Below are 12,987 nucleotides of genomic sequence, written 5' to 3' on the forward strand. Positions count from 1 at the left end.
CAATGCCCTCATTAATTGCTGCGATGGTTCAATGTCCATTTCCTTTGGAAATCTTACTGTTGAGGTAAATATTTTTAAAATGATGCAATAGACACCAGACAAGACTATAGATGGTGAAATTAGCATGATAGAGAGTCTCGCTCAAGATTATTTTAACAAAATTTTTCTAGATAATCAGATGCACCAATTTCTTTGTTTTGACAGTACTGAGGATTCTTACATCAAAGAAGTACATGACCTCTTAGAATCTACTCCTATTCACGATCTAGCTCCTGAGTTTGAAAAACTCATTCCTGAACAAATCTGCGTTTTAGAGGAGGAAAACCCTCCTGATTCCCTCATTCCCACTCCTCCCACCCCTGAGCTTAAACCTCTTCCTATTAAGTTATAATACATTCATCTTGATCCAGTGGCACTCATCCAACTATTATATTATCTCAGTTATCTGCTACTAAAGAGGCAAATTTGATTAGGATTATTCATGAACATCGTTCTGCGATTGGTTGGTCTTTAGACGATATTAAGGGTATTGACCCTAGCATATGCAAACATCTCATACATTTGGAGGATAATGCGAAAACCTCCCGTGAGCCACAACATCGTTTAAGCCCTGCCATGAAAGAGGTAGTTAGAGCGGAAGTTTTGAGATTACTCGATGCTGGCATTATATACCCCATCTCATATGGTGAATGGGTGATCTTAGTTTATGTAGTCCCTAAGAAATTTGGTGTTACAGTATTCATAATGCCGATGGAGAGTTAGTTTCCACCCGAATTCCAATAACATGGCGGATTTGTATTGATTATAGGAAGCTTATCGCTATGACACGTAAGGATCACTTTCCTTTATCCTTTGTCGACCAAATGCTTGAACGTCTAGCCGGCCATGCTTACTATTGTTTTTTAGATGGCTATTTTGGCTATTTCCAGATTATTATTGACCCTGATAACCAAGAGAAGACTACATTCACATGCCCATTGGTACGTATGCATATAAAAGAATGCCCTTTCGCCTTTTTAATGTACCTGGTACTTTCCAGCGTTGTATGCTACATATTTTTAGTGATATGGTGGAAAATTTTATGGAAGTATTTATAGATGATTTTTCCATTCATGGTCATTCCTTTGAAGATTGTCTTTCAAATCTTTCTAAAGTTTTGAAACGGTGTCAGGAAAATAACTTAGTCTTAAACTAGGAAAAATGTCATTTTATGGTCACTAAAGCCATAGTTTTAGGTCATATTATTTCTAAAAATAGAATAGAAGTAGAGAAAGCTAAAATAGATAAAATAGCATCTCTGCCTATACCACGGACTGTCCATGATATTAGAGCCTTTCTAGGCCATGCAGGTTTCTACAGACATTTCATAAAAGATTTTTCAAAAATGGCTAAGCCTTTAACACAATTGCTTTTAAAAGATACCATTTTTTATTTTAATCATGATTGCAAACATGCTTTTGAAACTTTGAAAGCCGCTTTAACCTCTGCACCTATCATACAACCACCAGACTGGTCAAAACCTTTTGAACTTATGTGTGATGCTAGTGATTATGCCGTTGGTGTTGTGGTAGGATAGAAGTTAGAAAATAAATCCACAGTTATTTTTTATGCTAGTAAAACCTTAAATGATGCTCTACGTAATTACACTACTACTGAAAAGGAATTTCTAGCCATTGTCTATGCCTTAGATAAGTTCCGTCCCTACTTAGTTAGTTCCATGACTATCGTCTATATAGACCATGCCGCGCTTAGGTACCTTCTCGTGAAGAAGGATGCTAAGCAGAGATTGATCCGTTGGATTCTTCTCCTAACTGAATTTACCTTAGAAATTAAGGATAAAAAAGGAGTTGACAATGTAGTTGCAGATCACTTATCTAGGTTAAATAATGAGGATGAGAGTGATTCCAAATCGATATCTAACTCTTTCCCGGATGAACATATTTATTCAATTTTTTCTGTACCTTCGTATGCAAACATTGTTAATTTTTTAGTGTCTGAGATCATTCTTGATATATGGACCAAGAATGAATGCAAGAGATTTTTGGCCAAAGTTAAATTTTACTACTGGGATGAACCCTACCTTTTTAAATATTGTGCGGATAAGATAATTCATCATTGCATTCCAAAGTGGGAGCATAATGAAGTCTTCTCTTTCTACCAGGAACAATCATGCGGGAGTCATTTTAGTGGAAAGAAAACTGCCGCCAAAGTTCTTCAATATGGTTTTTATTGGCCGACCCTATTTCAAGATGCCCATTCACACTGCAAATCGTGTATTAGATGTCAACAACTTGGGGGTATTACTCAACGTAATATGATGCCCGTAAATCCTATTCTTATAGTGGAGATTTTTTATGTCTGGGGTATAGATTTTATGGGTCCGTTTCCTGTTTCACATGGTTTCATTTATATTCTTGTAGCTGTAGACTACGTTTCTAAATGGATTGAAGCCATGGCTTGTCGTAATAATGACCATAAAAATTGTAGTATTATTTATGAAGGAGTATATCTTCTCACGTTTCAGCGTACCTAAGGTTATCATTAGTGATGGAGGAAAATATTTTTGTAAAGGAGTTATTGAAGCTTTAGTCAAGAAATATGGAGTTACCCATAAGGCGGTGACTCCATATCATCCTCAAACTAGTGGTCAAGTAGAGGTGTCCAATAGAGAAATTAAAAAGATTTTAGAAACGACAGTTAATCCTGATAGAAAAGACTGGTCTAGATGCCTAACAGATGCTTTATGGGCATATAGAACGGCTTTTAAAACACCTATTAGTATGTCCCGTTATCGCTTAGTTTTTGGTAAACCTTGTCACTTGTCTATTGAGTTGGAATACCGTGCCTTGTGGGCTATTAAAAGTCTTAATTTCAACATTAACGTCGTGATAAGTGCTAAAAAAGTGCAATTTAACCCTCGATTATACCTCTTGTTTAGCCATCTTAGTGGACTAATATTGTTTGTAAGTTATGTTTTATGATTCTATAGGTGAAAAAGAGAGTTTTGTAGAATATTAGAGAAAAAGGGGTAAAATAGAGCAATTCAGAGCATTAAGGATCACATGGGAAGCCCGTGGACAATCATGGAGAAGGACAAGGAATTGAAGCTATTAAATATGGGACTTGGACCTATTTTAAAGCCCATTTGGAAGCCCAAGGCCAAAGGATTCGTTGCTTGGACCAATGCCCGCAAAAGAGGATAGAAGGATAGAGCAAAAGAGGGAAAATAGACTTCCGCGTTAGGGACGCATGGATCATGCGTCCAGATGCAATGCTCGTGTCTGAGACACAAGGATCGTGCTTCCAGACGCATGGAATGACACTGTAGCCACTTCCTTCTCAGTTTTGGAGACGAAGTTGGACTTTGAAAGAAGTTGATTTGTATTAGGAAACAAATGGCGGTTTGGAATGCTTCTAGAACTCACTGTAACCCCTATAAATAGAGGACCTAAGTGCCTCATGTAATTAACCAATTCATTTATATTCTTGTCTCCAGAACTTCAGGTAGAGAGAGATTAATAATAAAAGATTCGGTTTTAACTAGTCGAGTCTTAATAAATTAGTCTTTCTAGTCTTATGTTCTTCGACTCTTCTTCTTCTCGTTCTTCGTGTTCTTCCTTCTTTATGGAAGGCTAATCTTCTCCTTCAAGGGAGGAGATGAAGCCGGTGCTTAGGGTTTGATGATTCTTTTGGTTCATGGTGTTCTTCAATCAGGTTAGTTATTTATGTTTTTAGTTATTAGTTCCATTGCCTAGACCAGGGGATGGAAGTATAGATTAAGATTTTTATTTATTGCAATCGAATATCATGCTAGTTTAGGGTTTATTTATTGCAATTTAATATTTGCTAGTGACATATTTTTATTTATTATAATTGAATATAATGCTAGAATAGGGTTTTATTTATTGTAATTGAATATTATACTATTATTCTCTACTTTTCTTCTAGTTGTGTAGTGTTTTAGAGTAAGGGAAATATTTCTTGTGTTTGCCTTAGATGGTGATTCATTGAATAGTTACCCAAGCTCACATAAAAGGAAAGAAGATATTAATATCATAAACATAGGAACAACCTTAAGTAGAGTTAATTGTTAACAATATTTCATCCAAGAGGGCATCGACACTCGCTCGATTGCCTAATTATAGTCTATTAGTGAGAACAACCATGAAGCAAAAGGTCACAGATCAAAGATATCGGTGGATTCTAATCTCATCCATATACCATCTTAAACACAAAAGGAGTGCGTGTCACACCGCTTGTGTCAAACACAAATTACAATTAAATGAGCTTGAAGAAATTCGTAGCGATTCTTACAATTTAGGGAAGGATTATAAAGCTAACATAAAACATATTCATGATAAACATATTTTGCATAAAGAGTTTGACCTTGGTCAAAAAGTTTTGTTATATAACTCACGTTTGCATTTTTTTCCTGGAAAATTAAAAACACGTTGGTCAGGACCTTTTCTGGTTAATAATGTCACCCATTATGGGGTAATTACTTTGGTAAATCCCAAAGACAATAGTACCTTTCAAGTAAATGGCCAACGCTTAAAACATTTCGATGAATTACATTTGCCCGCTGTAGAAGAAACCCTTCTATAAGACCCTGATTATGAGGACTGACCTCTATGCTTGGTGTACTTCCTATCCATATTTCATATTTTGGGAGTACTCAATTAAGGTAACCGGACCCTCCTTTCGGAGTGTGTGGCTATAAGTGCCGAATCCTTAGTCCACGTTCATGTAAATCACACATTCCTTTCTTGCACTTTTTCTCGTTTTTTTAGTAGTTTTCTCTATGGAGTGATTTACATTTGTACTTGCTTTATTATTGTGTTTTTCAAAAAACCTGTTCATAAAAATTAGAAAATATAAAACCCATAAATATTAGATAGATTAGAAAGTCTAGGGTATCTGACTTTAAAAGACCTTCTTTTTCACCACAACAAATTTTTTTCATCCTATTCTAAAATTTTGTTTGGGGTGGGTAATCACCACACGTTGTTCTCTAAACTTCCTATCTTTGTTTATGCTGCGTTTAGTCGTATAGATTCGTATCACACAATCTAGTTTTCTAGATTTTCCTTCGCCCTCTTAACTTATGTCATTTATGCATTACAAGGCATTCTTCCACCATTTCATATGTTACCCACAGTTAGATTTGAGTTTTTCCTAGATCATTAGATAGCATTCTTCATGCTGATCATTTTCATAGTTCATTCATAAAAATCGGACCGCTAACGAATCGGGAATCTTAGTTTTAAGTTTACGAGGTAGTAGGACATGATGGGTATTTTATAAAAGATTTGGGCTTGGGCCAAAATTCATTTTTCCACCCAACCCATGATATTTACACCCCACCGACCATCCCATTTAAACTCGCGCACCGGCCCATTCACTTCATCTTCTTAAACAAAAATCAACCTAACTTAAATCGATCCCAGTGCGCGCCTCTTAGAAACTGAATCCAAGCGCGCCCCATGCCCCCATCGAAATAGACCTTCTCCAAATTTTTACAGCACCTTCCAACCATCATCCCCTACTTAAACCCCTACCCGTATTCAAGTATTAACCATACAATGACCCGACCAATAAAAATCATAATGGAATTCACATTTAACACAGAGATATTCCAGCCATTCTACGGTATGGAGATGCGTGCTAGAGGATGGAATAGAATGTGGTACTCTACTGAGGAGTACTACCATGAGGATTTGGTGTTGAATCTTTATCAAAATAAGAGGATACTTCCTTTAGGGAGAATGTTTGTGGATTTGGACAGAGTTCACATGGATGTGACTCATGAGTTGCTCACTACCATCACTGGGATACCAGCGAAATAGGTCACCTTGACCTTGCAGAGATCCCAGTTTGATGGAGTGCATCAGTTGATGCTAGAGATGCTACTTGAAGGTCGATACAATGATCGTTCTCACTGTGCCAGGTAGCAGTCGACTTGAATTAACCGGCTAGCTGTGATGCAGTGGCTAGGGAAGAACCTCTGTAGCACTTCGAAGCTGAGTGACATCAGCTTGTTGTTCCTACATGTTCTTTAGGTTCTGAAGAACAGGAGGTATGGTTTTTGCCTCATTGATTTTATACGTGAAGAGCTTATAGCTGTAGGCCTGAGCACTGCACCCCTTGCTGTTTTAGTTACTAAGATTATGTTATTTTGGGGTTGCGTGCTTGAGTCACCTAAGACTCATATTAAGCGTCACTCAAACGTAAAGGCATATAGTGATTGTGTCTAAAGGAATTGGACATTGCTTGAAGAGAGAGCTAATGGTATGGATCAAGATGAGCATGAAGATGAATATCCTATTTGTTTTGCTGAGAATGCTATGGATCGTGATGCTTTTGATTTTGCATGTTTTTCACTACTCCATAGCGGGATGTGTATGCTTTATGATCATCAGCGAAACCTAACTACGCTCTGTGAATCGATATAGAGGCATTAGGGTTCCATTCAACGTGATCACCACAACTTAGAGTATAACATTCAAACAATAACCGATAACCACGCTAACATGCTTAATTCGATAGAGAATATGGAAGAGGCATAGGCAGCTTTTAGGCCGAAGTCTTGAGACATTGCCCCAGCTAAGAGGTTCGCCTTCTTCTTCTTATTCTAGACGTGAGCGTTGTCGTCGTCGTCTAGCTGATGGTTCTAGACCTTCTTCTTCCTAGGGATAGCATATTTATATTTGATTTGTTATGATGAATTTGATTTAGAATTATTAATGTTCTGTAATAACTATTTAATTTATGTACTTGTTTTAATTTCAGTACTTTAGTTTATTTAATTGTTATTTTCATTTTTAGTTAAGTAGTTAGTATTTATTTGTTTATGTGATTATTTATCTATGCACGTATTGTCAAATTTAATACATGATTAATCTCATATTTTTATTTTTACCATATAGTTTTTCTGTTGATATTCAACATGTTTAGGTAATTTAATTGATCAATGTCATGACACCCCAAATTGCATGCCTTAAATCACATTTATATATGTTTTAGGACAAAACAACCCTTGGGACTTGTTTAATTTAATTGGAATCCATAATGTAATTAGGAACCTTAAATTTCGTGGAATGTCAAAATTTCAAGGAATTTCGAAGGCTAATTATATTTAGAAATTCCAAACACTGAAATAGAATTCATGTGTATGGAACTATTCTAAAAATATGTTTTTCCACATCTTTTATTTTAGCAACAATCCGGTCTTAGACTTGACAACCAAACACTATAAAATTAATCCCTAAGTATGTAGTTTCATAACTGAAAACCCTAAACACATCACTGCATCTCAGAGCGCGCACACTGATTAGTGCTCAAAAAGTGCATTTTAACCCTCAATTATACCTCTTGTTTAGCCATCTTAGTGGACTAACAGTGCTTGTAAGTCATGTTTTATGATTCTACAGGTGAAAAGAGAGTTTTGTAGAATATTAGAGAAAAAGAGGTAAAACGGAGAAATTCGGAGCATTAAGGATCACATGGGAAGCCCATGGACAATCATGGAGAAGGCCAAGGAATTGAAGCTATGAAAAATGTGACTTAGACCTCTTTTAAAGCATATTTGGAAGCCCAAGGTAAAATGATTCGTTGCTTGGACCAAAGCGCACAAAAGAGGAAAGAAAGATGGAGCAAAAGAGCAAACACAGACTCTTGCATCTGGGACGCAAGACATGTGCGTCTAGACGCATGAACCGACACTGTAGCCCACATTTTTTTACAGTTTGGAAACGAAGTTGGAATCAGAAAGAAATTGATTTGTAATAGGAAACAAGCCAATGTTTCTAGAACTCATTGTAACCCCTATAAATAAAGGACCTAAGTGCCTCATGAAACTCGCTAATTCACAATATTCTTGTCTCCAGAACTTGAGGCAAAGAGATTAATAATAAAAGATTTGGTTTTCACTAGTCGAGTCTTAATAAATTAGTCTTTCTAGTCTTATGTTCTTCGACTTTTCTTCTTCTCGTTCTTCGTGTTCTTCCTTCTTCATGGAAGGCTAATTTTCTGCTTCAAGGGAGAAGATGAAGTCGGTGCTTAGGGTTCGGTGATTCTTCTGGTTCATGGTGTTCTCCAATCAGGTTAGTTCTTTACGTTTTTAGTTATTAGTTCCATTGCCCACACCAGGGGATGGAAATATAGAATAGGGTTTATGTTTTGCAATATTAATATAATACTAATATTTTTTTACTTTTCTTATAGTAGTGTAGTTCTTTAGAGTTAGGAAAGTATTCTTTGTGTTGCCCTAGAAGGGGTAGCTCAGGGAGTGGTTGTCTTAGGGGAAGTATTCTTTGTGTTTTCCTTAAGTGGTGATTCATTGAATGGCCGCCCTATTAGGAAGTACTCCTTGATGTTGCTCTCGGCAATATATTTAATGGCTGCCCGAGCTTACATAAAAGGAGAGAAGATACTAGTAACATAAACATAGGAACAACCTTGAGTAGAGTTAATTGTTAACGATGTTTCATCGAAGAGGGCATCGACACTCGCTCGATTACTTAATTGTAGTCTACTCGTGAGAATAACCATGAAGTAGAAGGTCACGGATCAAAAGTAGCGGTGGATTCTAATCTCTTAAATTCTCTTTCTTATAAATTCTCAATAGTTTAGTTTAGTTTAGTTCAGCAATTCACAATATCTATAATCATAGTTTTTAATCCCTCAAACTCCTTTCTAGTCTTGTCCTTCATATAACATACATTTAAAAGTGGAACGATATCCTACTCATCCTTTACTCATTGAGGGATAATTAGGTTTTGATACACTTCTGTTTTGTTCAACGACCATCATCCATCATCCATCTACACATTCCATATACCATCTCATACACACAAAAAGAATGCGTGTCAAATGGCGCCGCTGCCATTTTAAGTTGTTTATGTTTAACATTTTCTTTGAAGTTTAGAACTTTGGATCTTAAGGTAATTTTAGTCGCATCATCCATCCTGTTGAGAAAGAGAGAAGCTTGAAAGACATCTCGAAGACAAAATCTACCATCCAAGTTGGATCTTAGTATAGTTGCATCGTAGTTTAGTTTTATTGCTTTCTAGTATAATTGCATTTAGGACGTTTTCAACAATTGAAGTTGCAAGCCAACACAGTGAAACATTGAACTCTAGTGTTTCTTGTCTGCATTTTGACAAACGGACTATCGTCTGTGGGAAATGGTATTTAAGCAATCCTTGTGATTCACCATAATCCTAGAAGAGACAGCTTTAGACAACAGGCTAGATATTAGCTGCAAAGCCCAACCCAGTTGGAGGAAAGTAGTTTTATTTTTTTTTAAAAAAATCGAAAAAATTAGTATAATTGCATTTTAGTATAATTTAAAATAGTTGCATATTAGTTTAACTGCATTCAAGCATAGTAGGATAGTTTTTCGTCATTTTTGCATAGCATTTTCTAGTATATGCCCCATCATCCATATCATTGTCCGGTAAGAACACAACAGTGGACAAGGTTTAACATCCGACTAACAAGAATACTATACGAGATTGATACAATGGACGCATGCAATGTTGGAGGTGTTGTGGAACCGAATAATCCTGAAGCTATCCCACCCATGCAAACACAACAGAGGAAAAAGCTAGGTGATTTCTATTCGCCAATCATTGGAGACTCACCCAGCAGTATTGTTTTTCCAGAGACAGAAGCTAACCAGTTTGAGCTTAGAGCATCAATCATTTCTATGCTTCCAAAGTGTAACGGTTCAGACAATGTTCAGCCTTATGTTCACATGAAAAAATTTCTATCAGTCATCAGAACTTTTAAGAACCAGAATATCAGGGATGAGAGTATCAAGTTAATTATTTTTCCACTCTCACTCGAAGGTAAAGCATCTGAATGGTTAACTGCACAGCCGATCAATTCAATCAACAACTAGGAAAAGTTGAAAACCAAGTTTATGAACAAGTTCTACCCACCCCAGAAGACAGATGCCATGCAACAAGCCATCAACAATTTCAAAGGGAAGGTGACTAATGAATATCATCAAAGCTGGGAGAAATTTAATAATCTGCTAGTCTCATGTCCACATCATGGTTATGATAAGAGCATACTGGCTCATTTTTTCTTTTGAGGGCTTTCTACTATGAACAAGCAGATTATACAGTCAATGCATCATGGTAAGTTTACATCATTTGATGGAGAGGAAACCTATAACTTTCTCGAGAATTTAGCTTAAAACACTCAACAATGGAGTAATAGCAACGAGGACGTAGCTAGAGTGGAGGGGGTGCCGAAGCAATTTGGTAACCAAATTAGTGAAGACCCAAATCAAGTGATACTATCAATTATGGCAAGCCTATCAATAGGACTTGAAACTTTGAACCAGAAGTTTGATCTGTTCTTTATGAATCCTCCAAAAGCAAGTAATTTCCAAGCTAAACCTCAGCCATCTAAGCCTTGTTATATCATCTGTGAGCTATGTTCTGATGAAAGCCACACCACTGAAGAGTGTTCATACTATCTAGATACTAATTTAGAGGCATGTAGTATCAACTTTTTTGGAAGAAATAACCATTTAAATCAGAGATAGAATTATTGGAAGCCACTGTTGCTCGAAATGATAGGATGGTTGCAATCTTGCTGAAACAGCCACAAAATACAAATAAGTGGAATTTTCCTCTAGGATTCCAGAATCAGTCTAATCAATTCTAGAATAACCAGTATCAGTTCCAAGACCACCAACAACTATACAAAAATCAACAGTCATACCAGAACCAGCAATACCAAGCCAACACAAACAAAGAGTTAGTACCAGATCTTATGAGTGGATACATTGCACCTACGCCTCAGTTAAGCAAAGCAGTTATCCCACATCTAGAAGAAGCTATCACCACCATTGTCAATGAGTTGAAATAGACAAATCAAAGAACCCAGAATCTTCTTCTAGGCCAACCGAAGCCGAAAGAAGAGAACTGATATTGAAGAATCTGCCAGCATCGTTTCCTTCAAAACTAGTGAATACCATAAAGGATGACCAGTACAAGGAGATTTGCGATGTCTTTCAGAATTTACAGATTAATATCCCATTTATGTCCACCATCAAGCAAGTTCACTCATATGTCAAGTTCGTGAAAGATCTAGTGAAGAAGAAGACAAACATTTCGAAAGAAGCTTTTATCGCTTAAAAATGTTCATCGTACATACAGAATCTAGCGGTTGTGAAACAGAAAGATCCTGAAAGTCCCATTGTTACATGTAGAATAGGAGATTCTTTGGAGGAGCAAGTTTTATTAGATTTGGGTGCAAGTGTGAATATTCTACCATATTTCCTCTACGGGAAGTTGGGTTGGAAGGATCTTAAACAGACTGATGTTACTTTACAGTTGGCAGATAGATCAGTGAAGATACCAAGAGGAATTATTGAAGATGTCATAATCAAGATCGAAGATTTCTATTATCTGGTTGATTTCATAGTACTCGACACAAAACCTACATCAGGTAGGTATATACCAATCATTCTAGGCAAACCATTCTTGGCCATTGCCAATGCGCTCATCAACTATCGAAATGGTAATATGACTTTATCCTTTGGCAATATGAAAGTCGAGACCAATGTTTTCCATATGTTACAGCAACCACAGGAGGTGTGTGTTGTGAACGAGGTATGCATGATTGAAACGTTAGCACAGGATTATCTGACTCATTCATATCCTACTGACGAATTGTTGAAAGCTCTGACAGACTTAGACTGTAAGGAACTTAGTGTCCAGGCAATCAATGTGATCTTGGATTTATCACCTGTCATGGATAACAACAAGTTTAAAGAAAAATTTAAATCGCCTATGCCTGATGGACAATCTAAAGAGCTTAAGGAGCCACCTAAACTAGAATTGAAGCCTTTGTCGTCTACACTCAAGTATGTTTTCTTGGGAGATTTATGAACATACCCAGTAGTCATTGCATCAGATTTGACTGAGGAGAAGAAATCCAGGTTAGTACGTTCTTTACGTGCTATGGTTTGGCTTGCCTGGCGCCTAACACCTCACCTAGCAGCCCCATGAACTCTGTCCGACCAAATTGCACTAACTAGGTTGGCTAGGGTAGATGAAAATAGGATGATGGCTTGGAAAGTAGTTATAGATATGCAAGACTTAAAAGAGCCTCATTTCACAAGTGAGGAGCAAACGTAGGAGAATGCATGATTAGAAACAACTATATATGGTAATATTTTTAATTTTCTGTTAGTGTCCGCTTATATCCCAAGCGAATTTTATTTCTTTTTATATCCATAATGGATGGAACTCATATAGGAGTTGCGTTTGCATTTTAATTCTTTATATATTTGTATCCTTTAACTTTCTTTTATAGGTGCGCCCATTTACAAACATGTTTTATAGTATTCTCTATCATTTATTTTCATTCCATACTTTGGGGACAAAGCATGATTCTATTTTGGGGTGGTATAGAAACACGCTGTAATATTTAAGCACATATTAGGTTATATATTACTTATTAATTATCGTATAAAAACAAAAAAAGCATAAAAATAGTTTATACTATTCACTTAGGATAATAGTATTATTTCCTTTTCCATGATGATATTAGTCTAGAAATCTCAAGTAGCAATAGAATTAAGCGTAGTTCTTAGAAACTTAGGTTAATACGTAGGTAATAGTCATTGCATATTTTCATTAACAGCTTGTATGAGCACGTATGAGTGTACTTTGTAGTATTTTTCTGGGACCTAGGTTAGACTACTTAATTTTACATATTCTGTGTGATTCTAGCCTATAAGCCTCATATGAGTGAGTATCTGAGTGATGACACAAAGGAGACATATAATCTGAGTAGAGAAATCACACATCCACTTGCTTGATCACCATACCATATCCTAAGTGAGAATTTAGGCTCTCTTTGGATCGATATAGCTAAAAATTCATACCTATAAGTAATTATCAGCTAGTCGCCCCTTCGAGCCTTTCAAGTAGCATTTTCGCAACCACAAATCCTTTACCCATC

This window comes from Coptis chinensis, chromosome 5 (genome assembly GCF_015680905.1).
Source record: "Coptis chinensis isolate HL-2020 chromosome 5, ASM1568090v1, whole genome shotgun sequence".
NCBI classification, from domain to species: domain Eukaryota; kingdom Viridiplantae; phylum Streptophyta; class Magnoliopsida; order Ranunculales; family Ranunculaceae; genus Coptis; species Coptis chinensis.